Raw genomic sequence first — 26,685 nt, 5'->3', positions numbered from 1 at the left:
TTAAATCGATAACTATGAGAGGCCATCCTTTAGGTAACAGAGTAAGCAAAGGAATTCCAGGTTGTAGAGAGCCCATTGGCTGAATTACTTTGTTAATTGCTCTAAGGTCTGTTACCATTCTCCATTTACCAGATTTCTTTTTAATAACAAATACAGGACAATTCCATGGGCTAATAGATTCTTCAATATGCTGAGCATTTAACTGTTCTTCTACCAGCTCTTCTAAAGCCTGGAGTTTCTCTGTTGTTAAAGGCCATTGATGAACCCATACAGGCTTGTCTGTTAACCATTTTAAAGTTAGAGCTGTTGGTGTCTTTGGAAGATCATCAGTTTTTGTGCCCTGTTCTTGTATAATATGGATGGCTGGTGACCACTCATAAGAATAACAACTTCTAATATTTCTGTCAGAAACGGGTGCTAGTTTATGATTTATTTCTGAGGTTGGAGAGATGTTAATCTGAGTATTCCATTGTTGTAACAGGTCTCGACCCCACAGGTTCAGAGCTATGTTTGCCACATATGGTTTTAATCTGCCTCTCTGTCCTTCTGGGCCTATACATTTGAGCCATATTGCACTCTGCTTCACTTGAGATAATGTTTCAATTCCTAACAGTTGAACATTTACCTCCTGAAGAGGCCAAGATGGATGCCAAAATTCTGGTGCAATTATGGTCACATCAGCACCTGTGTCTAACAGACCAGACAACAAAACACCATTTATTTTTATTGTTAAATTTGGTTTTTGTTCATTTATAGAAGTTTGCCAAAAATTTTTTCTTTATAGTTTCTCCTGAATTTTCTGTTCTCTCTGTCTCAGTTGTTCCATTACTTTGAGTAGCCTGGTTTATTCCAATAGGCATTTATTTAACTGCTCTGAGTAGGGGTCTCCTCTACAATTGCAGGAAAGGTCTGAACTGGATTCACTGTAGGGGCCTGCCTGAGGCCCCTCTGGGAGTTTCCTGAAGACTGAGGCAAAGTATTACCTTATCTGTCCCTTGTTGATCTACATTCATTGGTTCAGTGTCTTCCCTTACCACACCTTCTACATACTCCTGAAGGAAGGGGCATTCTGTTGCCATTGTTCCTTAAAGAAACATTGTTTCTAGAAGTGCCCTGTTTACAGTCCCTTTTCAAATGTCCTTGCTTTCCACATCCAAAACATCTGACATTCCTCAAACCTCTTGAAATTGCTGCTCCTACCCACATATTATCATGATCATGAGCCTCAACATTAACCGTGTCTCTAATCCAATCTTCCAAGGGTGCAGATCTTGCCTTTAACAGCCTGATTATTCTCTTGCATGCTGCATTTGCATTCTCAAAAGCCAAAGATTCAATTATTATCTGGCTAGCTTCTGAATTTGGGACCATTCTCTTTACTGCTGAAGTAAGTCTTTGTAAGAAATCTGTGAAAGATTCTTTTAGGCCCTGTATAACCTTTGTAAATGACTCAGTTTTCTTTCCTGGTTCCTCAACTCTGTCCCATGCATTCAAGGATGCCATTCGACATAGAATTAAAGTTTGGATATCATATCAACATTGTGTTTCTACTGCAGCATATTGGCCTTCTCCAACAAGCTGATCCTGGAAGATTTGTATACCTCTATCCCTACATTGTTTTGCTATGTTTTTAGCTTCCTCTTTGAACCACATTTGCCACTGGAGCTGCTGTCCGGGTTCCAGAACAGCCTGTGCCAGCTCCTGCCAGTCCTGTGGTATAATCCTATTATAAATTGACCAGGAGTTTAACATTTGCTTTACATATGGAGAATGCATGCCATAAGATACTATTGCTTCCTTAAACCTTCGTAAGTCTAACATTTCAACTGGAGTCCAAATATTTTGCGTATTCACTTGACCATGTTGCTGTTGTATGGTTCCCGGAGAAATTAAGGGTGATTGTGTGAAAACAGGCTTTCTTTCTATAACCTTATAATCCAATACTAAAACAACTTCACTGTTAATTTCTTCTTTCTGAATCTGAATTTCTCTATAATTCATTTTAACAGGTTTAACAGGTTTTTCTGAAATTTTTATCCTGGCACTTAAATTGACTATCTTTTTAAATAGTAATAAAGGATAAGAAGATTAATAATGTACATAATTCGATCAACATTAATCTTCTCATATAGTTGTTCCATTATCAGACTGCCTAAAATTTCAAACAAAGCCCAATTTTCTTCCAATGTACACATAAAACACATTTTTTTTAAAATGTGGAAAAAAAATCTCTTTTAAATAGTTTCCTTTAAAATATCTGATATAAATGACTTACCAATTCTGCGTAGAACAGTAGAAATCCAAGGAAATTTCAAAACAGCTACCTAGTGTCTGAGGTGGGAATCGAGAGAGAGACAGAGAGAGAGAGAGAGACAGAGAGAGAGAGAGATTGAGAGAGAGAGAGAGAGAGAGAGAGAGAGAGAGAGAGAGAGAGAGAGAGAGAAGCCACGTTCTGGCTAAAAGCTTGAATCCAACCGCTTCAATGTTCCCTTTTGAGCCAAGTGGAGCCTGGGCTCTGGCTTCCTTAAGCTCCTACCAACCACGTGTGCTGGAGTTTCAGCAAAAAGCAGCCTATCTGCAGCTGCGTGTAGCTACTGCAATTATCAGTAGCTCCTGCAGGCCTTGTTCATAGCACTGCCTTTTTAAGCAAATAACTCCAGCTGCGGCAGTAACTGCTTGTAGCTAAGGTAGGTTGGGCCTGAGTCCTAAGCTGAGTTAGGCCAGGGCTAGGCCATAGCTAGGCAGGAGCTAGGGAGCCGGGCCCGCTCAGGCGGGAAGCTGGACCCACTCCAAGGCAAGCGGTTTTTTAGTGAATTCTTGCCACATTGGGTGCCAAATGTAGATGTAACCAGCTTGTTAAATAAGAAACACAGAACCATATATATCATTTTTCTTGTATTAGTTATAAGCTTTTCTTAATTTTAGACAAAAACAGGGGAAATGTGGTGGGTATTGTGTTCCCTGAAATATTGTGTATTCCCTGAAATAAACATATCTGGGGTCAGAGAACAGACAACCACTAGAACAAAGCCAAAAATGGTGGCTAGAAAATGGGAAGAGTAAGCCATAACAGAAGTTGGGTGGTGGTGGTGCATGCCTTTAATCCTAGCACTTGGGAGGCAGAGCTAGCTGGATCTGTGAGTTCAAGGTCACTTTAGAAACATGCCTTTAATCCCAGAAACCCAACCTTTAATCCCAGGGAGTGGGGGCAGAAAGAGACAGGTATGTAAGGCATGAGGACCAGGAACTAAAGGAGTAAAGCATGTAGTTAGTTAAGCATTTGGTTGGTTAAGCGTTCAGGCTTTGGAGTAGCACAGTTCAGCTGAGATTCATGTGTAGGAGGACTCAGAAGCTTACATTCTGAGGAAAAAGGATCACCTGAGGAACTAGTAAGGTGAGATAGCTGTGGCTTGTTCTGTGTTTCTGATCTTCCAGCAATCACCCCAATAACTGGCCTCGGGTTTGAGTTTCATTAATAAGAACACTTAAGATTCATGCTACAAACTGTCGTGCTGGAACTCTCTTCCAATAACTGATGGAAGTGGATGCAGAGATCCTCAGCCAGGCCCCAGGTGGAGCTCCAAGTGTCCAATTGTCGAGAAAGAGGAGGGACTGTAAGAGTGTGAATTGTTGAGTCCAAGATTGGAAAAGCACAGGGACACATAGCCAAATGAATGGAAGAAAATGAATTATGAACCAAAGGCTGTGGAGCCCCAGCTGGATCAGGCCCTCTGGATAAGTGAGACAATTGAATAGCTTGAACTGTTTGGGAGGCACCCAGGCAGTGGGACCAGGACCTGTCCTTACTACATCCTGATCTTACGGAGACATTTTCTCATCTGAGGTTCCCTCCTTTCTGTTGACTCTACCTTGCTTCAAACTGACATAAAACTTACTAGCACACTAGGTTAATTTTTACGTCAAACATGTTATGAGCTAGGTAGCAGAACTGCTCTAACCTATGAAATGTGTGACTATTTCATGTATGTGTTACCGTTTGAATGTAAAATATCCTGTATAGTCTCATGTGTTTGAATACTTAGTCTCCAGCTGTGACACCGTTAATGAAGATTTCAGAATCTTCATTAGGTAGAACATTGCTGGAGGAAGTGAGAAACTAGGTGGATGGTGAGGATTTTATACCTTTGTAGTCTGGTCCCATTTCCTATTTTCTCTTTGCCCTCTGCTTCCTGGTTGTGGATGCATGTGACCAGCTATGAGCTGTTGCCCACCCCCTCCCCATGATGGACCAGGGTCCCTTGAACTTTAAGACAAAACAAACCTGTTCTATTGCTTCTAATCGTGTATTTTGTCATAGCAATGACAAAAGTAAGTGATACTGTATGTTTGAAACTGATTTCAAAAGAACAGAAAATTTTATGCCAAAGAAACAATTAGTAAATGAGGAAGATACATAATGCAGAAAGGAAGACATGGATTCTTCTACTTAATTCACAGATTCCTTGGGATTGTAGCTTATGATTATCTGGAAAGTGAACGGAGGTAATTCCCAAGGTTCCTATGGGTTATAATCTTCACTGATTCCATGATAGTTCAGAAAACAGTTATCTTTTTATTAATAAGAAGTACTATAGACTTTGAGTTGTGGTTACAAAGCTTCTGAAATGAAAAAAGAACCCTTTTATGAATCTTGCAGTTCTGTAAGGAGAATTGGTCTTGGATAGCTGTGTGAAAGTCATTGATGTTCTCAAGCACTCTTTTCAGAAATCTGCAAAATTACTCCATACCGTTTTAATGCTTTTGTCTGTAGTATGGAAAGCAAGATTGTGACCACTTCTATACTGCATAAGAGGAAGGCACATTTTATTGTAAACAAACTTATGAAATCATGAGGGTGAAGGACAAGCATTTCAGGGACTGAAGAACAAGGTATCACATGGAATCACTACTTTTAATTTCCTGCCTTCAAATGCAGCCCTTCAGAGATTGTGCATGTGTGTGTGTGCATGTGTGCGTGTGTGTGTGTGTGTGTGTGTGTGTGCGTGTGCATGTGCGTGTGTGTGTGTGTGTGTGTGTGTGTGCCTGCCTGTGTGTTATTTAATGAAACAGAACAGAACAGGACAGAAATTCTTTTTCTTTTTATTTATTCTTTGTGTCTTTCAAATTATGCATCTCCATCCCATTCATTTCCCTATCTCTTCATATTGACCCTCTGCCCTTGCATTCCCCTGAATAAAATAAAATTTAAGAGAAAAAAGAAAAATAGAGACAGAGAGGGAAAAAAAAACAGTCTTGTCATAGAAGCTGTAGTGTGACACAGTAAGTCACTCAGTGAAGACTTTTACCCATTTATCTTTACTTATAAGTGTTCATTGCAAAAAGTCACTGGTCTGGTTTGAGGCCTCTGGTTTCTGCTACAGTATCGATGCTGGGCCATCACTGGGACTCCTCTTGGATATCCTGCTGTTGCCCTGTCTTGTGGAACTCCTGCACCTTTGGGTCTGCAGGACCAATACCTTCATGTGCTCCACCAGATCATAGATGGGGTAAGTGTTAGGGTAGGCCAACATATAAGCCTGGTTCTGGGTCACTGCAGGGTTGGTCAACCTGCCAGCTATCCCTTGTCCTCACCACCAGGGTAAGCTTTCCTGCATGGATGGGCACATGCTCTAAGTGAATAATAATGACCAAAACCAGTTTCCTAGAATCCATTCATATTGATAGTAGATGAAGATATCCAGTATCTTGAGAAACTGGTGAGATTATAAAGAAAAAAAAAAGTACATAAATCCTATCTGAATTAGTCCCTGGAGAAACATACCTAGTATAACCCAAAATAAATTGCTTTTGTTTGTTTTTAAACAAATGCTAGGAACAGACCACAGGGAAAGAAGACAGGCATACCTGTCAAGAGTTCTGACTTCTCCTTTCTGTAGTTAAAGTAGTTCTACTCCTCTCATTTGATTTAAACCAATAAAAACCCAACAATCCTGTTGAGAACCATGTACTCAAAGTTTCAGATATAGTATAGATTTCATTAAATGTAAGCATTTAATGAAATTGAGGAAAATTGAGGGGATGAATGAATTAACAAACTTATCCATGATAAAATCATTTTTGGCAAAGAAAGCAGTAATAAAAGATCCCAATGTTATGTCTAGAACTTGCAAAACTTTATAAAATTAAGAAAGCATAAGGCTAAGAAAGAAATTTCCTATGTATGAGTTCTAGTTTGTAAATACAATCTCTTTCCCTCACTTTGAAGAACTAAAGGGTTAATAATTTAATGTAAGTAACCAGTTCTGTTTGATACTATGCATAGGGAGAATTTTCTAAGCTTTCCATAAATAATGAAGGAGTGAATATGAGTTACTTGAATGTTAAAACAAAGGTTGGATATATTCCTCAGCCATTGAATGTTTGGTTATCACATGTAGGGCCAGGGTAAATTTAGTAGATAACATGCTGACTTGATATACATTTTGTATGCTAGATCATTAACAACCTGAAGGGCCTGAACACTTAAGATCTCATAAAGGGAGTATTCCTTTATTAGAAGTAAAACAGAACAGATGAAGTAAGAGAACTTCATTCATAGTATTTCTTAGGTTTTCTATCTGGGCCCAAAAGAAACTATGAATTTAATAATGTTCTAATAGCTACTGGTATTCATAGAATATGTTATATGGTAAAATTGCTATTGCCAATAAAAACATACATTAAATTTCAGGTTATATAGAAATATATGGAATAGTAATGTTAATTTAATATTCAATATTATTGGCAGAATTTCACCTTACTTGAATCTTATAAAACGTAGTTTAATTGAAAATATATTTTTTCATACAATATATTCTGATCACATTTTCTCCTCCACAAACTTATCCAAGATCCTTCTCACCACCACATCCATCTAACTCCATGCCTTTTATTTTTCCCTATTTAGAAAACAACAGGAAAATTAATAATAATAATAATAATAATAATAATAATAATAAACATGAAACACACAGACATATACTTCTCTCAAAAACAAAATCGATAAAAACAAAACAATCAGAATCTATAATACATAAGTTAAATGCTAGTAATATAAAAAGTGGCCAAAGAAATGTAAGACAAATATTATAAACATAAAAAAGAAAGAAAGAAAACTTAGCTGTGAGTTCATTTGTGTTGAGCATCTCCTTCTGGAAATGGGACGTACCATTAAATGTGGTTAATATATAAAATGAGACTCTGTAGTTGGAGAGCTTCTCTCCAGGATCCAGCAAGGCCCTGTGGTTCCACAACCCACATATAAAACAATCATACAGACACTTCTCCTTTTCTTTTTTGTTAAAAAGGAGGGTTAACTTTTACATAGTATAATTACAGATAACAAAACAATTATCAAGCAAGAATTATAGTTACAATATTAAAGAAGATATACTATCTATCTTATATTTGTGAGTCTAATGTTTTATATCTAACTTACTTGTATCATAACTGAGGAAATTATAACTATCTAGTCTTTAACCACATCAAAGACCTCAGAAGGATATAATATTACCTGAGAACTGGGAGAAGGACACAAGCAACTTTTGGGAGTCTTGCCGGGTAGACAGAGACAGCTGGCAGCCTGGACAGTCACCTAATGTTCCTTTGTAAAGTTGGGGCATTTGTCTTCAGCCCACAGGTCTAGAGTCTCTTGGTCACTTCTCTCAGTGTCCTGTAGAATGTCTGGCAGTTTACTCTGCGAAGCAGGAACCTGAAGGACCATTTTGTCAAGCAAAGTTTAGTGGTCACCTTTCTATGGATCCTGCACATCCAGTTGATCAAGCAGTCCAGGCAAGAACAGTTTCTTGCCCAAATGGCTATGTTTGCCAAGGAGAAGATAAACTCCATATGAAGTGTCTTTAATGCCCATCCTCCTCTCTGAAGTAAATTGGTGCTGCCAGGAGCAGACATGTCTCACTGTCCAGAAAGTCTAAATTTTAAAAATATTTTAAATGCCATATTCTGTAGACCTTTGAAGTGTTTGAAGATTACCTGTCTATCTGAAATATCTCTGTGTATACCTAGAAGACGTAACTAACATGGCTATGAATATGATTATCATAGATGACCAGTTATTAATCTATTTTTAATTATCCATTTCAATTTTAAATGAGCTGAACAAACATAATACCTTAAACAAGAGTAGAAATATACACACAGTATAACAAAATTAACTTTAAGTTTGTATCAATAGACTAAAATCTATACCAATGTAAAACATTTTAAATGAGTTGTTGCTCTTTAGAAGTAAGTTCATTAATCTACCCTTTCATCCTATCATATCTATATCATATCTCCTTTTTATCTTTAGAAAGAGATTGCATTTATAATCAACCTGTTTTAAATAAAACAGTGGTTTTTCTCTGTCCAACACCAGAGGGCTCTTCTGATTTAGGACACAAGAATCTCTTAACTTTTTATTTTAACAATGTGCTTGGGTTTAGAGAAGGAGTGAGCCAATTCCATCTCCAAAGCCAGCTGGGAATTTGGGCGTAGTTTTTCTTACTACTTCCTGCTGGAGGGGGGGGCGCTGTATCTTTTATGGGGACATAAAGAAAATTTTAGGATTATGGGGTAGTCCATGAGGGTAAACCTCTGAGCCAGTTGCCTTGAAACCATTTTGGATGTCGGATCATCTGGGCCATTGTGTCATCAGAGACCTTTCAGGTGGTCTTGGTTGATGTATCTTAATCTGGAACAAATCCATAGCCTCTGGCTTTCTCTGGAAACAAAAGCAGAGACTCTTTTCCAAAGCAACATATCCTTATATCCAAATTTTGAAGTCAAGGTACCTTTAAAATTTACATATTTGTTTAACTCAACAGCTTTTACGATCAAATCTTTTTCTGCAGTTAAAAATCCCAAAGACAAGACAAACCAGATTCTCTGTGTAATATCCATCTTTGTAAGACTGAAACACCCTGTGGCTGCTGGCTCCACCCACCTCAGCTTCCCAACATGGTGGTGGTACAGTTTACTGCCAGCTCTGGGTCTGGAGCCATATGTACCATCAACTATCAGAATCAGTTCTATCAAAGCAGTGCATAGCTCAGAAATCTTTTCTTTTTTTTTTTTAACTAGCAAAGACTAAATCTACCATGCAGCAGAGTAAAGTGCTGCTTATAGATTTCTCATTCCTGCCACACTGCAGGACAGATGCACATGCCAGGAACCTGCCATAGTAGCTCAAATCGGCAGGCTGCGGCTAACTTGAGAGAGACAACTAGAAAGCTGTTTTTAGTTCCATTTTAGAATATTTTTGTCAGGTTTTAGGTGGAAACTCTTGCCAACACGTTGGGTGCCATTTGTAGTTGGAGGGCTTCTCTCCAGGATCCAGCAAGACCCTGTGGTCCCACAACCCACATATAAAACAATCATACAGACACTTATATTATTTAAACTGCTTGGCCATTAGCTCAGGCCTACCATTGTTTAGCTCTTACTCTTATATTTAGCCCATTTCTGTTAGTCTATACTTTGCCACATGGCTTGTGGCTTACCGGTGTCTTTATATGTTGCTTCTCATGGCAGTGGCTGGCAGTGTCCTCTCCCAGCCTTCCTGTCCCCAGCCTTCTCCTCTTCCTTGTCCTGCCTACCCTATCCTTCCTTCCTGGCTACTAGCCAATCAGCATTTTATTTATACAAAGTGATATCCACAGCAAGACTCCATTGGAAAGAACTGAATTTTCCTTTGCAAAAGACTGACAATTTAGAGATATCTTCTTAGTGATAGGAACTCATGTTCACTTCCACTCTCCATGCTGTGACACCTTGTGGACTGAACCTGTGCAAGACTTGTGCATGCGACTACTGTCTCTGTGAATTCAGACGTACATCAGTCCTCTTGTGTCTAGAAGAAACTGCTTCTGGGTGTCATCCATCCCCTCTAGCTCTTACAGTCTTTCTTCTTCCTCTTCCACATAGCTCTCTGATCCATGAATAGAAGGGGGTTAATAAAGAAATCTCATCTTGACTAAGTGTTTCCAAATCATTCACTCTCTGCACATTGTCCGATTGTGATTCTAAAAGCTTCTCTGATGATGGCAGAGCAAAACACTGAGTAGTATGTTGTTAGGAGTCATGTTACTGCTATGCACCTTTAGCAGAAAAGTAGTGTTTGCTTTTTCTCTAACCCTTTGCTCGCTTCAGCCTTAGGTTCTTGACTACTCAAGCAGAGTCAGGTATGGGCTCAAATTCATGGAGTTATCCTTAAATCCAATCAGAGAGTAGTTGGTTACTCCTACAATGTTTGTGACACTCTTGTACCAGCACATTATGCAGGCATGTTACCACTGCAAATAACAGGCTTGGTATCTACCTTAGTGTTCCCTTTCTCCTTTGGTAGTGTGAATAGTACTTCCAGTATCATGAACAATAGTCAGTAGGGATGAAGTCCCTAGGTAGTCACCAGCTTGAGTTGTCTGTGTCCACTGAGATACAAAAGTGTTGTATTCATTAGTAGGGCCTTATCATCAGTTTGTGAAGAACAACCAGTAGCCTGGGAATAGCCTGAGATGTATAGAAGTTTTCATAGAGCCACTTTGGCTAAAGAATCAACTAGATGTATCCCATTTCTGAAATTCAATTTTCACTTGGTGGAAAAAAGATAGCTGGGGCATTGCCTCCTCAGTTATTTGGGAACTCCATTTTGATTTTTTTCAAATATATATTGGTTTTTTGAGACAGGGTTTCTCTGTGTAGCTTTGGACCCTGTCCTGAACTCACTTGGTAGCCCAGGCTGGCCTCGAACTCACAGAGATCCGCCTGGCTCTGCCTCCCAAGTGCTGGGGTTAAAGGTATGCGCCACCACTGCCAGGCCAAATATGTATATATTTTTAAGAAGTGTCCATAGTAGTAGGTTTTCATGTGACCTTTCAAATGGCTCTTAGTGTTCTTTGTCTCTTCCTGTGCTCCTCTCCTCCCTCCTCTTCCCTCACCATTTCATCCTGCTGCTCCAATCTCTCCTTTCTCTCTATAACTATTTGTTGTACTCCTCCTTCTTTTGGAGATTCTTCCCTCTACCTTAGTCCTTAACTCTGTACCTAATCTCTGTGGGTATATGATTTTTGTTTATTTGTTTGTGTTTTGAGACAGGGTTTCTCTGTATAACTTTGTGCCTTTCCTGGAACTCATTTTGTAGACCAGGCTGGCCTCAAACTCACAAAGATCCACCTGCCTCTGCCTCCTGAGAGCTGGGATTAAAGGCATGTGCCACCACCCCCGGTGGGTATATGATTTATAGTATGATAATCTAAGGCTTAAAGCTAACATTAACATATAAGAAAATACGTACCATATTTGTCATTTGTGGTCTAGAGTACCATACTTAAAGTTCTTTTGTTTTCTAGCTCCATCCATTTACCCGTAATATTATGATATTTTTTTATTTAAGAGCTGAATAATATCATACTGGGTAAAATACCACATTTTCATCATCCATTCCTCCATTGATGGATGTCTGGACTGTGTCCAATTTCTTGCAAGCATGAATAGTACAATACTAAACATGAACAACTCTCTCTATAGTAGGATATACAATCTTTTGGGTATATAACCAAGAGTGATAAAGATGAATAAAACTTGTTTCAGGTATCTTCCCAAGTTCCTGAGAATTGCTACATTGATTTCCCTAGAAGCTTTACAAGCTTTCATACACACACCCCAGAAATAGATAATTGTTGCCTTATTCCATATCATCACCAGCATAAGACATCATATATTTTGTTGATTTTGGCCATTCTGACATGCATAAGATAAAATCTTAAGGTAGTTTTCATCTGCATTTCCATGATGATTTCTTTGAGAGCTTCTCAGCAATCTATGTTTCCTATTTTGAGAACTATACTTAATCTATAACCCATTTTAAATTGGACTGTTTTTTATTGTCCCATTTTGTTTTAGTTCTTTATATATTTAAGATACATGCCATCAAGTTGATATTTAATTGACTTAGAGATCTTTTTTTTTTTCATCCTGTAGCCTACTTCTTTTTCTAAATGATCATGTTTTATGCAGTACATCTTTTCAGTTCCATGGTGTTCCATGGAGTTCCATGGAGTAATTATTAACCCTAGTGTTTGTAATATTGGTGTTCTGTTCAGAATTCAAGACTATTATCCACTTTCTCTTCTTTCAGGTTCAGAGTATCTGGCCTTGCTTTGAGGTCCTTGATCTATTTGGAGTTGAGTTTTGTGAAAGTACAGATTTGTTTGCATTCTTCTATAAGTTTGGTGTTTAATTATTATGTGTTATGGAGAATTCTATTTCTGGACCTGTTTGGTGTTTTTTTATGCTTCTTGTAATTTTATAGGATTCGCCTTTGTTAGGCTAGGGAAATTTTCTTCTATGGTTTTATTGAAAGTATTTTCAATACCTTAGGACCCGGGTTTTTTTCTTATTCTTTTATTCCCATTATTCATAGATTTGGTCTTTTTATCCTGTCCCAGATTTCCTGGATGTTATGCCATTTTTTTTTCTGAGATTTAATGTTTTCTTTGACTTAAGTATCTATTTCTTCTACCATTTATTTATTTGTAATTATAAAGCTTCTTTTATCTTATGTTTTATGCCCGAGATTCTCTCTTTCATGTCTTGTATTCTGTGATGCTTTCATATAAGGTGTTTGACTTCATAAGTATTTCATTTTGTGTTTTATTTTTATGTTTGGATTTTCTTTATTGGTTCAATTTCTTTGTTAAATTCTATTTTCATGTTATGAATTGTTTTTATTATTTAATTCAACCATTTGTGTATTTCCAGACTTTGCTGGAATTGTTCATATCCTCTTGAAAGTCCTTGAACGTATACATAATATGAAGTCCTTTTCTTATGACTCAGCTGTATTAAATTTCTTAGGGCCAATAGTTGTGCTGCTTGTTACTGGGTTCTGGGGCATGAGTATATATTTCATCTGTTAATGATTGTGATTTGTGTTAGTATCTAGGCATCTAAATTACTATGACTCAGAGGATTCTAGGTATTTTTGTCTTGTCTTTGATGTATGGATGTTTAATTTCTTAGGCTCTTTTGTCCTCTTTAGGTCTTAGCCTTATCCAAGTGTGGAGGCTATGAGTTTGTGGTAGAAAGTGCTTCTACAACTGGATAGATGGCAGAAAGGAACAGAGATGTGCTAGCATAAGAGTCATAGAACACTGATTAACTTTGAAAGAATTATACTAGATATACTAGATATACTAGTCACAGAAGGACAAATATTTTGAGAATTATTTTTGAAGAGTTTATCTCTGTTGATTAAATTCACAGTACCAGAGAATACAATAGTCACAGTGGTTCTCAACCTGTGGGTCTCAACATCTTTGGGAGTAGAATGACCCTTTCATAGGGGTCACCTAAGACCATTGAAAAACACACATATTTACATTGCAATTCATAACAGTACCAAAATTACAGTTATGAAGTATCAATGAAAGTAATTTTATGGTTGGGGTCACCACAACATGAGAAACTATATTAAAGGGTCATATATTAGGAAGGTTGGGAACCACTTTGATAGTAGATCTAAATAAATAAAGGCTGAGAGAACTGTTAAGCAGTTTCAGCTATGATACATGACTAAAAATATGACCATTTGGTGTTCACAATATAATTATTCACTTTTAGTTATGTGTTTTTATATAAAAACCTAAAGAAATTATGGGATGATATAAAACTTGGGGAGTTATCAAAAAACAACAACAAAACATCCTACAAAATTCAAACCAACCAAACTAAATAAACAAAAACCCAGAAGAAGTATTAAGAAGAGACAGATTCCTTAAATTCATATAGGAACTCAGTTGTCTAAAGAGGAATGCCCACAAGCAAAGATAAGCAGACAGTCATCCATGAGGAGAGAAGACCTTGAGACAGTGACAAGAAACATCCAGGGATTTTTTTTTTTCTAGCAGTTAATAATGGGAAAGTGCCATGTAGACGATCAAGTGGGAAGTGCTCCAGTAAATGTGGATGTTTGCTTACTCTGAGGGTCTCTGACAAGAGCTTTGCTGAAAGTCTTAGTATATTGTCCCCAATAATGGAAGCCAAGAAAGGGCAATGGTGTCCATGGAATACTGATATCGAAAAATAAGGGTAGAAATTTGGGAGGGTGTAGCTGGAAGTTTCTCTGGTCCTGCCCAGCCCAGTGTTTAGGACAAATCTCTCCACCCATATCCTACAGCCGCTTAGTCCCAAGTAAACACACAGAGGCTTATATTATTTACAAACTGCATGGCTTATGGGTCAGGCATCTTGTTAGCTAGCTCATAACTTAACTCAACCCATTTTATATTAATCTATACATTGCCACCTGGCCATGGTATTACCAGTCTGCTGGCAAGTTGTTGTTCTTTGGGCGGTGGGCTGGCATCTCCCCCCACTCTCATTTCTGACCTACCTATCTCTCTTAATTTTTCCTGTCTGGCTCCATCCTGCCCTGCCATAGGCCAATGAAGCTTTGTTTATTAGCAAATGGGAGCAATGCATATTACTACATACAAAAAGACTTCCCACAGCAGGACGGAGAGGGAGGGGAGAACAAATGGATAAAGGAAGGAAGGTTAAATGAAGAAAGGAATGAAAGAAGGGAGAGAGGAAGGGAGGAAGAGTAAAGGGAGGAGGGAGGGAGGGTGGTAGGGAGGGAGAAGCATGCAAAGTTCAAGTGCACACTCTAAGTCATAGCAGGTATATCAGAGTGAAAAAATGCCAATGCTCAGTTGCAGAGACTCTGAGATGCTATGTCAGAGGAAATCTGTATTAATCAGAACAGATGTTTTGCTAAACTTAAGCAAAAGTTGAAGTACTAATTGAAAAAAAATTAAGAAAAAACAGAATAAGATGATACAACCCAATAATCCCAATTCAGGGTGAAAGGCACCTGGTAATGTTGAACAATATTCTACTCTGAGCAATGATGAGGGGGAGCCTCTCTGAAGTTCAGTACTAATAAATATTCAGCTGTGAAGGAGCAGGTGTTAAATAGCCCCTCTAGCTTATAAAACCACACCTCGAATGGGCAATAATCTTGGCTCAAGGCCTAAGTGTGTTAATACAGACCATGAGAATATTAACTCTCATGTCCAACACATTGGCAGCAAACACAGCAAGGAATATAGTGATTTCTAGGCATAGGGATTATTTTTCTGTCCATTCTGCTCTACATAACATTAATGTTCAATACAAGATTATGAATTATATATAAAATAGGCAATGAATAAAATATTTGTGAAGAAGATGAAATAGTCAACAGAATCTGACCCAGCCATAAGAAAGGTCAAGTATATAAAACAACTATTACCAATATGTAAAGCCTAGGTTGGAAAAGTTAAACATCATGAGGAGCAAAATGTAAATTTTTATTAGGATGAAGGAAATTAATAGAATGACAGAGTATGCATGGAAAAATATAATAAAGGAAATGGAAAGTACTACAATGGATTCATCAATATATTTTCATTTTGCTTTAGAAATAAAAAAATGGCTTGAAGAAAGAACAGTCTAAATGGGGCAACTTAGAAGCACACAGGGGGAAGAGAGAGAAAGAGAGAGAGAGAGAGAGAGAGAGAGAGAGAGAGAGAGAACTGGGAACACCCTCATATATAACTTACATGTATTTGAAAACCTAGAAATTCAGGATAGAAAATTGGGGAGTAATATATGAGAAGAAATAACAGACAAGAATAAGCTTACCAAGCACACCATGTACCACACATAGAAGCTCTGAAATCTGCTCAGTGAAACTAAACACATGGAGACTCTCAAAAGGAACCAGAGATGAAAAGAAGTGCATACAGAAAAGCAAATATGAAGTCGATCAAATATCATCAGATGTAAATCATTAAAAGGCCCCATATATCTAGGCATTGTGGTGCATTGTTTTAATCCCAGCACTTGTGTGGTAGAATTAGGTAGATCTTTCTGAGTTCAAGGCAGGTCTGATCTACAGAGCAAGTTTCAGGGCTCTACAAGATACCCAGTTTTTTTTTTTAAATATGCATTAATTTAATACAATAAATAATTTATAATATTATTCAAGTTTTAAATAAATCTAGAATTTCCACCTTGATTTTGGTAATTAAATTATTTATGAGTTGAGGCCAGCCTGGTCTACAAAATGAGTTCCAGGAAAGGCGCAAAGCTACACAGAGAACCCCTGTCTTGAAAAACCTATATATACATGAGTTAAGACAGATACTTAATACTATATACTATTTTAAATAATACTATAAATATACTATGTAGTATTCTTTACCATCTATATTCTTTTAGAATTAAAATAAAATGGCTTTTCATTTTGGAATAAGATTTGAAGTACTATAAAAGCATGTGGAGTTCCTTTGTTAGTTTTGTGTCTTATATGGACACATCAGGTTGGGACCGAACATAGGATGTATGGGCCTGGTTGGACCTAAAAGGTAGATTTGGTGTGAATTGAATGAAGTCAATGAGACTGTCCTGGAATGCAGGATGCATGTCCTAGTTAATGCCTGGGAGGTACAATCATGGTTGGCTATAGGACACTGAATGTGGGATCTGTGCCTTATCTGAGGATTGAAGATAGGGCAGGGAGGGAGGGTCAGGAAGACTCACAAGGCCGGGCTGTGCCCGATGCAAGATGTGAAGGAGCTGCTGACAGAGAAGTTGTATGTCCTAATTAATTTTTACTGCATTGTCTCAGATATGTTTGCATAGATACTCATAGCTATAAATGTTCTTCTCATAGATGTGTTTGCTATATGTCAAATATTTTTTAATTTTGTTTTACTATTGGATTTATTTTTAAAAGCTATTCCTTGATTTTATCAGTAGTTCATTGAACACTCAGGAAAGTCCTGTTCAAATTTCATGTGTCTAGAGGTTCTCAATAATTTTCTGCAGTTCATTTCACAGTGTTTCATTGTGATCTGTGAAGACACAAGAAGATATTTTGATATTTTACTTTAAATCCTTCCTTCTTGTTTAAGATGTTTAAGAAAGGTCCACAGACACCTGAATAGAGTACATATTATGGATCTGTTAGATAGAGTATTCTCTAGCTATTTTTTAAGATCCTTCATTTTTTTCTGTTGGATTTAGATTTATGTTGAGCAAAGATCCTTCTAGGTAGCTCTGACAGGCTTGCCCGTGGCTGTGTAGCTCATGGTAGTCCCAAAATCACAGTAGTTTCCTGCCTGAGCTGCCTAAGTGCTAGAAGTGTGTACCTTTGCCATCACATCTGTTCACTCATTTTTTCTACTCAAGTTTAACCGTAAAGTTTCTTTGCCGAATACTTTATCTGGATCATCTGTTTGTTGATAATAATTTGGTATTGATCTCATTAATTATTAATTTTTTTTTATTATTTAAACTGCTTGGCCATTAGCTCAGGCCTACCATTGTCTAGCTCTTACTCTTATATTTACCCCATTTCTATTAATCTATACTCTGCCACATGGCTCGTGGCTTACCAGTACCTTATGTCTTTTCTCTCATGTTGGTGGCTGGCAGCATCTCCCCTCAGCCTTCACTTCCCCGCTTTCTCTTCTTCCTTGTCCCGCCTACCCTATGCTTCCTGCCTGGCTACTGGCCAATCAGCACTTTATTTATTTTAACCAATCAGAGCAACACATTTGACATACAGAACATCCCACAGTAGGGTGTCATTTCTGGGGAGCCGTCCACCTTGTTTTGTGAGATCGAGTCACTCCCTGGGACTCATTAGTTATTCCTGGCTGTCCAGTGAGGCCCAGGGCATCTACTTGTCTCTGCCTGCCCAGTTCTGGGGCACTATGTTCTTTTATTTTCCTGTGTGTTCTAGGGATGGAACTCAGCTTCTCTATTTGTACAGCATATACTTAACTGACAGACACGTCTACTTTGCTCCTGGTGGAGGAATTCTTTACATAAATAATTGATATTTGTGAATGCAACCCCTCTTTTCCCTCATCTCTCCCTTACACCAAAAATATTTTGGATTTGAAATAACCACTCTCTTCCTTCTCTCTAATTTCCCCCATGAATTATGAACCAAAGGCTGTGGAGCCCCCAGCTGGATCAGGCCCTCTGGATAAGTGAGACAATTGAATAGCTTGAACTGTTTGGGAGGCATCCAGGCTGTGGGACCAGGACCTGTCCTTAGTGCATGAGCTGGCTGTTTGGAACCTTGGACTTACACAGGGACACTTTGCTCAGCCTGGAAGGAGGGGACAGGACCTGCCTGTACTGAATCCACCAGATTTAAATGAATCCCCAGGGTTGTCTTGATCCTGGAGGAAATGGGAATGGAGAGGAGGGGCTGGGGGAAGGTGGGGGTGGGTGCGGGAGGGGGGAGGACAGGGGAACCCATGGCTGATGTGTAAAATTTAAAACACATAATAATAAAGAAAAAAATGCCAAGCTGTTCCTTCAGGGAACATTGGAAGATAAGACTGGCTTGAGCTGATGTTGGATGATGCAGAGGACATGCTGTAGTCAGTAGAAGGCTTTCCCTTTTTACAGGAACAGCTGGGTAGGACAGCCTCCTGAACTACAATGTCAGAGACAGAGGAAGAAGTCACATCTCAGGATTCTGAAACATTCAGCTCCGTAAGTATTGATCTGAGAAACAAAGAGAAATGTTTTCATTTTCTTTGGAATTATTAATTTTTATGCCTCTCTTTTCCTTTGTGTGCAGTAAGGATTGTACTATAAAACTGAATATGCAAATATATAGAGAGTATATATTTAAAATAATTATATAATACTGATATATTTTTCTTTAATATGTATATAGAATCCTATATACTTTCTGGCTAAATTTGGTTTGAAGTGTATTTTATCATATATAAGTATGGATACTCCTGTTTCTTAAGCTTCTACTTATTTGATAAATGCTTATATCCTTTCACATTTTGGAGTTGTCTTTGTCAACAAAGTATTTTTTTTTTTTTTATTTGGCATAGAGCAATAGACTAGGCAATGTTTTTAATACAAACAGCTTCTATGAACCTTTTAACTAGAATGTCTCGGAGGTCAGCACTGTCAAATATGTATTCCTGTATTTATTTTTCTTCATTTAAACACTCTTTTCTTTTTCTGCTTTTACCCTTTTTATGAGTTCACTAGCTTACAGAATTCAAGAATTATCTTCACGATTCTTTCTCATTTGTTGTTAGATTTTCTTATCTTCTCATGAACTTTATAACTTCTGAACTCTCATATTTGTAATTGTATCTTTGCCTTGCCTGTGTTTAGTGGTCTTTTAGATATCTTCTTTAATAATTGTTAATGGTTGTTATTGGATTTAGTTTGTTTTTGCTTTGGAATGCCTACATTGCACCATAAATCTGAAAAATCACTTTGTTGGATAGAGCAACAATGGTTGGCAGTGAAATGAATACAGAGCTAATGAATCTGTGAATCATCTTTGTGCAGAGACCATGACAATCGCCTCTTGCAATTTTCCAAGTTTTAGTATTTGTTCTTGTACATCGTGTTTTGATGTGTTTTCTTCTCTTCACAGTTAATGCCTAGCATCATTTTTCGTCTGTGTATGTGTTTATTAACATTCTCTCCCCTTTTCAAAATCAATGTAAGCAGTTCTTCTCTGCTATAAAATGTGTTATTTTTTCCGTGAGAACTTAAATCATATTAGCATAAAACTGATCATTCAAATAAGTGTTTTATTATTGATTATCACTTATTTAATTCTCAAACAGAAAATTGAAAAGTTCTGCTGGGCGGTGCTGGCACATGCCTTTAATTCCAGCACTCTGGAGGCAGAGCCAGGAAGAACTCTATGAGTCTGAGGCCAGCCTGGTCTACAGAGTGAAATCCAGGACAGGCACCAAAACTACACAGAGAAAACCTGTCTCGAAAGACGGAAAAAAAAAAAAGAAAAGTTAAAAACACCTACTAAGAAAGCAAAAAAATGTTTATGAAAATGTGTCTCTTTGTTTTATTCTCCCTCTGTTTTGTCTGTCTGTCTGTCTGAGATAATGTTGTTTGCTTTTTACTCTTTTTTGGGGTGCTAGCCACCCAGTTCCCCCCAAAAAAACAATCACACACAATGGCTTATTATTACCTATAAATGCCTAGGCTTAGCTTAGCTTATTTCTAGCTAGCTTTTCTTAAATTATCCTGTCTATCTTTGGCCTCAGGACTTTTATCATTATCTATTCCTATGTATCTTTTCTTTGTTCTTACTCTGTGTCTTGCTGTGTAGCTGGGTGACTGGGTCCTCCTCCTTCCTCTCTCTTTCCTTCCCCCTTTCCTCCCAGATTTCTCCTTCTATTTCTTTTTTCTGCCTGCAAACCTCACCTATCCTTTCTCCTGCCTCGCCCTTGGCAGTCCTGCTCTTTATTAGATCATCAGATGTTTTAGACAGGCAAAGAAACACAGCTTCACAGAGTTAAACAAATGCAACATAAACGAAAGTATCACTCCTTAAAATAATATTCCCCAACAAGATAATTTTCTTTCTCACCTCTATCTACTTCTGCAAAGTCTATTCAAAGCAATGTCTCAGCTGAGAATAAACAGACATTGGGAGAAGATTCATGAGTGTTCTTTGACTGTGTTGACCTAAATAAATAACTATAGAAATTTAAAAACACCCTTACATTCTCATTTGCTTCTTCCTGGAATTTATAAAACAAAGCCATTCTTGCTAGCATTGCTGACACAAAAAGCTGATATTGTGTTCAATTAAAGTAATCTATCAATTCAGTCTGTTGACATAAGTGTCAGAAGTCCTAGGGAAATGCCCAGATCCCCATGATAATCTTTTATTTCCTATATAGTAAATATATTATACCTCCTTCAGGAACTTTTCAAGGTTATTTGCAAATCAGTTTTGATTCATTTCTAATATTTTCTAAATTCCTGAAAATACATCTTATAGAATTTGAGCTTTAATTCTGAACAGACACAGATGTAAACACACATGTGCTGATGCTAAATAAATATCCCACAGAGATGACAGAAAGCCACAACTAATTGAAATTCAGAGTTGTAGAGCTTAGTCACAGTGGCTCTGGGCACACTGCAGAAGAACGTGTGGACATGTGTAAGAGCCAGATGATCATGAGGGTTTGCTGTGAGGCTGTGTCTCCTAGTAACACCCATTATAATGTCAGCAGAACAGAGACGACAGCTGGACATGCCGAGGTGGACAGGGAATGCCAGTAAGGTCTCAACCCTACAGAAGGAACTACAGGCAAAGGAGGGGAGCTGTAAACAGGAAAGATGGCTCTCCCTACAGAAGAGCACATGGATTGGTTGTCTAGTGCCAGTCAGTCCGGGAAACTACGAACACACATTACATTATATACACTGAATAGGCAATATTTAGTAATATACATGTACAGACATATACATATTGCATACACTAAAAATGGTGAAAAAAGAGGCCATGAATTTGAGGGAGAGTGGGAATGGTATGTGAGATGATTTGGAAGGAGGGAATGAAAAGAAGATATACTGTAATTATATTACATTCTCAAAATTAAAACAATTCAAATGATATATAACATTTGATAATCCTCTTAAAAACTAAGAAATAGTGAATAAGTGAAGCATATAAATAAGTAGACATTATATTTTAAAAAGTGGCTTAGATTCATGGACTTTGGTAAAAAGTAAGTAGGAAGAACTTTCTTCAGACTGCTAGAATAGATTTAGTTAATCCAGGAAGAATTTTAAAAGTCAAGGCATGCTTTTAGAAATGTGAACAGTTAAGTTGCATGTATGAATATGGCATGAGAATGAAATAATATGATAATAAATGTAAATAGAAACTAATAGCTATGGGGAAGTATATAACATATGATATATAATTCATGGCATTTCCCACTCACAATCAGAATCTAGAAATGTGAAAACAGATCCGAGTTGATGGTAAGAATTTTTAAAATTGCAAATTAAAACAGATTTGTGTATGTATGTTTTCAGGGATAACCCTTTGATATTAGTTAATCAATTGACGTGCTCTTCCCTGGGAAAAAGCATGTCTCCCACTCTCAGCATTCCTTGGTTGCCTGTAGCTCTTCGTGTGGAGCTAAAGATGTATGTTTTCTCTCCCATCCACTAAATCACATCTATTGTTGACCTTGTTCAGGTCAAGTTTAGGTAGTCGTGTTGGTGAGGCCTTATGGGTGTGGCTTCTGACATTACTAGTAGATACCATCTCTTAACAAAGTCCCCTTTTCTCTGCAATTTACTGTCTTTCAACCCCCACATTCAAAATGATCCCTAAGCCTTACTTAGGTGTGTGAATTGTGTTGTGGATGTATCTGTTGGAACTTGGATCCATAGCTGTGAATCTGAAAAGAGAAAAGACATGTATGTAGAAGGTTTTTATTGTTTTGGCTTTTTTGTTTGTTTCTTTTGGGAAGCAGGGAGGATGAGATGAAAAGGAAAAAGGGGGTAATTATATTATAATCTCAAAAAATCAGAGAAATAATTAATTTTGTATTTTAAAGCATAGAGCAGAATCACTTATTAAAAGTATAAAATAATCGACCTATATTTTAAAAGTTAATAACAATGATTAAGTGAATAAAAATGAATACATTGGACAAAGCATCATTAAGGTGCTTTCATCTGGACATTAATTGAAATCTCAATATTTTCACTTGCATTCTGATTTCTCTCCCCTATGATAACTGTAGTCGGTGAGTGTAGTCCTTTATGTTTTTCTCTTTGTTGTTGTTTGTTTGAGACAGAGTTTCTCTGTGTAAATTCCCTGACTGTCCTGGAACTTGTCTGTAGACCAGGCCGGCCTCAAACAGACAGAGATCCACCTGTCTCTGCCTCCCTAATATTGGGACTAAAGACATGTAACAACACTGCCTATCTTACTATTTTAATTTTAAATAATTTTTATATTTCTTTGATATTTTTTACAATGTGTTTGAGTTTTCTTTCTAGATGTATTTACCTGCACCATGTGCATGTCTGTTGAGCAAGAGGGTCAGAAGACTGTGATGTTTGCCCTGGAAGGAGTTATGAATGGTTTTGAGCCACCATTGGGCCCTGAGAAGAAACATGCATTCTCTGTAAGAACAATATGTGTTCTTAACTGCTGAGACATCTCTCCAGACCCTCTCTTCTTCTTGTTCTTCTTGTTCTTCTTGTTCTTGTTCTTGTTCTTCTTCTTCTTCTTCTTCTTCTTCTTCTCCTCCTCCTCCTCCTCCTCCTCCTCCTCCTCCTCCTCCTCCTCCTCCTCCTCCTCCTTCTTCTTCAAAACTTGTTTTAATGTAGGCATTTGTATATTAGCTTCTGTTATCTTCATACAGATAGATTAAAAATATTGTATCCTCTACTGTTAACATTAAAGACTGACCTTTGCCTGGGATATATTAGCTTTAATCAGTTCTTGGTTTTATTTTTGAATCCTTTACTCTATGACAGTGATCACTACAAAAATGTCATAACTATTAATGAAAAAAAGATTTTACACAGTTTTGTGATCATGTTGAGAGATCATGAGTTTTACAGTTTCTAAGAAATAGCCCTGATTCATGGTCATAAGGAAATTAACTGTGCTTCTGATAATTCTGAAGGTAACAGTCAAGCTCCTGAGAAATTTCTTCCACAAATGTAAAATCCCAGTAATAGAGAGTCAGTTTAGTTTTGGAATTTGGGAATACCTGACCTTTGACACTGTTCCACTTGTTTCTGTTTGTGATCCCCCCTTTCTTTTTCTTTTAAAAATCTCTTTTGATGAATTTTGTCCTAACATAGGACATGGAAATTAATAGCAGTTCCATTTGTTTAAAGCATATGTTTCATTATTTCAAATTTGTGTAAAAATAGGAATTAGCAACTTTCAAATATAAGTGAAAAGGCAAGGGATGCACTGTTGGGGAGAAATGTAAACTGCCCAAATCAAACAGCACAATGACAAGAGACAGGAAATGGCTCCACTAAAGTCTGACTCACTGAAATAATGAGTTTACTGGGGTTGCTCACAGGAGCAAGGACAACTAAGTGTCACTGAATCACCAAAAAGCCCACCTTATTCTGAGTGCTAAGACAGAAAAGCAGCAGTCTTGGGTTTTGTAGAGTGTGCAAGGCAGCTCTGAGAGAGTCTCTGGTCCTCAGCAGTGCTTATTTCCTATGTAACCTGGGGTGTATGTGCAAGTGCATGCTGCGTGGGTGAGGGACTTATAAATGTGGGAAGTTTCAGAGACATGCTAAGACTCATGAGTTGCGTGTTTCTCTCATCTTATGGATCCTTCTTCCATCTTTCTGAGTATTAAGTGAAGACCCTTTCCCTAGGATGAGAGAAGCCCATGTAGGGGAAATAGCGGGATGGTTATATTTAGCCGTGTATATATAATATTTGTTTTGTAAAAGCACGGTGATAAGTATTTCTTTTCTATATGTCATTATAAAGTAAAAATGTATCAATGCTAAATATGGAAACAGCCCATTTTCTACATACTAATTGATGGAAAATAAGCGTGCTCAGAGTTACTCTTACTACTTTAAAATGCCCATGTCAGTCACCAGTCACCAGATGTAGGAAGCACATTCTAGGAACAGATCTTTTTCATGAAAAAGATTCTGAATTTCTTTTAAGCTACATTTTCTTGAGATTATGGTGAAAGCCAATCTTTTCTTGTCACAACTAAGCCATGTAATAAAGTGTGACAATAGAGTGACACAGTTCTGATATTGTTGGGAATATTATTTAACTCACCTCTTAGTTTCTTATGAAGGGAAACAACACATATATAACCAGATACTATGAGTTTAAAAACATACAGAGGAAAATTACAGTGGCAGAAAAATAGATGATAGATATTATATTATTGCTATTATCACAGTTGCAGTGCATTAGTTGCTGGTACTGTTTACACAGCATACTACTCTTGACTTCTGGTATCCTTATCTATCTGCCACAAGTCCTTTGTTCTTTATTTTCTTTCCCCACTATCTTCTACACACACACACACACACACACACACACACACACACACACAAAATCATAAACATTTTGTGCATTTAAATGTGTATGGATTTCTTTATCTACCTACCTTGAGCTCATATATCAGAACTGTCTGTATCCTTGTGAGCAAGTCTAGGGTAATGTAGCTACTTTCTTCAGTTACGTTGGAAATGATTGCCATAAACAAGGTCATTCTATTTTTTTTTTAATCCACATATCTTATGCATTATTTGGAAGTAACCAGTTGAATGTCCTGCCCCAGAGAAAATATTTTAGTGCTTTTTATCAATATATGGAAGGAGAATATTACCATGCTGTGCACTTTTGTTTTATGTATCCCTCAGCACAAAGAAAACTTTTATGATGTTTTGCCATTAATGTGTTTGTTTTAGGAGTGCTTTAGTTCAACAACCATTTTTCTTTCTCCTTTGATTCATGGATTCTCTAAGGCCCTTGCTTCTTAATGCAAGGTGTATTGATATACTGATTTAATATAGTAACAGTCTTCATTGAGATATAGCTCTGTGATGCCACTGGGAGCAGTGAGCCAGCTAAAATGCTTGCAATATTAAAATCAATTAAAATCCAAAAAATGTTAAATTGCCCTGTATGATGGAATCAATTTGTTGAGTTGGCTATGGAGCAATTAAGGGAAAAGAAAATGGATAGGGATTGCATGTTTCTCTTGCCTTTTTATCTGAGAATACAGCTCTGATAAAGCATTATCTATGTCTCTTACTGATGACCTAGCTAAATTTTCCTCAAAAATGATTGCTTAATCCTGCATATCTCTATGTGGTTACACTTTTTAAGATTCAAAATTTTAGCTGTCCAGATTGGACACTGTTATTAGCTTAAAATATTGAAATGATACAAGAATGTTTAAAAGCACTGGATTACAGTTGAATGTAGCAGGGGATGGGGTTTCTCTCCACTTCATCATCTATAAATGACTTTAAACATGCAAAGGCTGGGTTGGAAAATATTCCAAAAGGTTTCCATTTCAATTCTTTTAAAAACTGAAAGTGTTTTAAACTGTTTGCGTTTCTTTCTTTAAAATCTACAAATAATTACTTATTAGTGTGAATAGTAGCAATTAGGGAGTCATATGATGGCATATTAAATAACTACTTTGAGTTCTTAGAAATACATTGTGTGAAGGTCAAGTTATATCCTATATGAGAAGGAATGTTGAAAGGCCTTAGCACCTGAGTAAATCGATAGTATAAATAGTAATGCTGTAGACGCCTATAAAGTTAAAAATATGGTCATTGAGTGGGCTGAGATTTTTACTATGCTAAAAATAGAGCTAATTTCTCATCTAAAATTCTCATGGTGGTGTACTGAGAGTAGGACAAATAGGTAGACTATCCTTTAATGTTTATTTAAAATAATATGGGTTATTTGTGTATAACAATAATCGCAGAAAGTATGCATCATTTGTGAGAGTAGTTCTAAGTGTTTGTTGATGCCAAAAGTGGCTGAAGAAGAAGAAAAACCTACATAGACTTTTACTCCAATTTCATTCCCACTCCTAAACTGTACATACAGAGAATGTCAGTGTCACATGTAAGGGAAGGACCAATGCCCAGCAGCAAATGGCCAACATCCAATGAACTAAATGATAGTGGAGGATGTTTGTCTCATGATGGCTTTTTTCTTGCATTTTTTAACGTTACAGATCTTTGTTGTATATTGCAGTTTTCTTTTTTTCTATGTGTGTTTCTGAATTTGTATGTGTTTCTTGTACTTTTCCTCATTTTCCTTATTTTCATTAG

This window comes from Onychomys torridus, chromosome 13 (genome assembly GCF_903995425.1).
Source record: "Onychomys torridus chromosome 13, mOncTor1.1, whole genome shotgun sequence".
NCBI lineage: Eukaryota > Metazoa > Chordata > Mammalia > Rodentia > Cricetidae > Onychomys > Onychomys torridus.
This window is presented reverse-complemented; position numbering follows the sequence as displayed.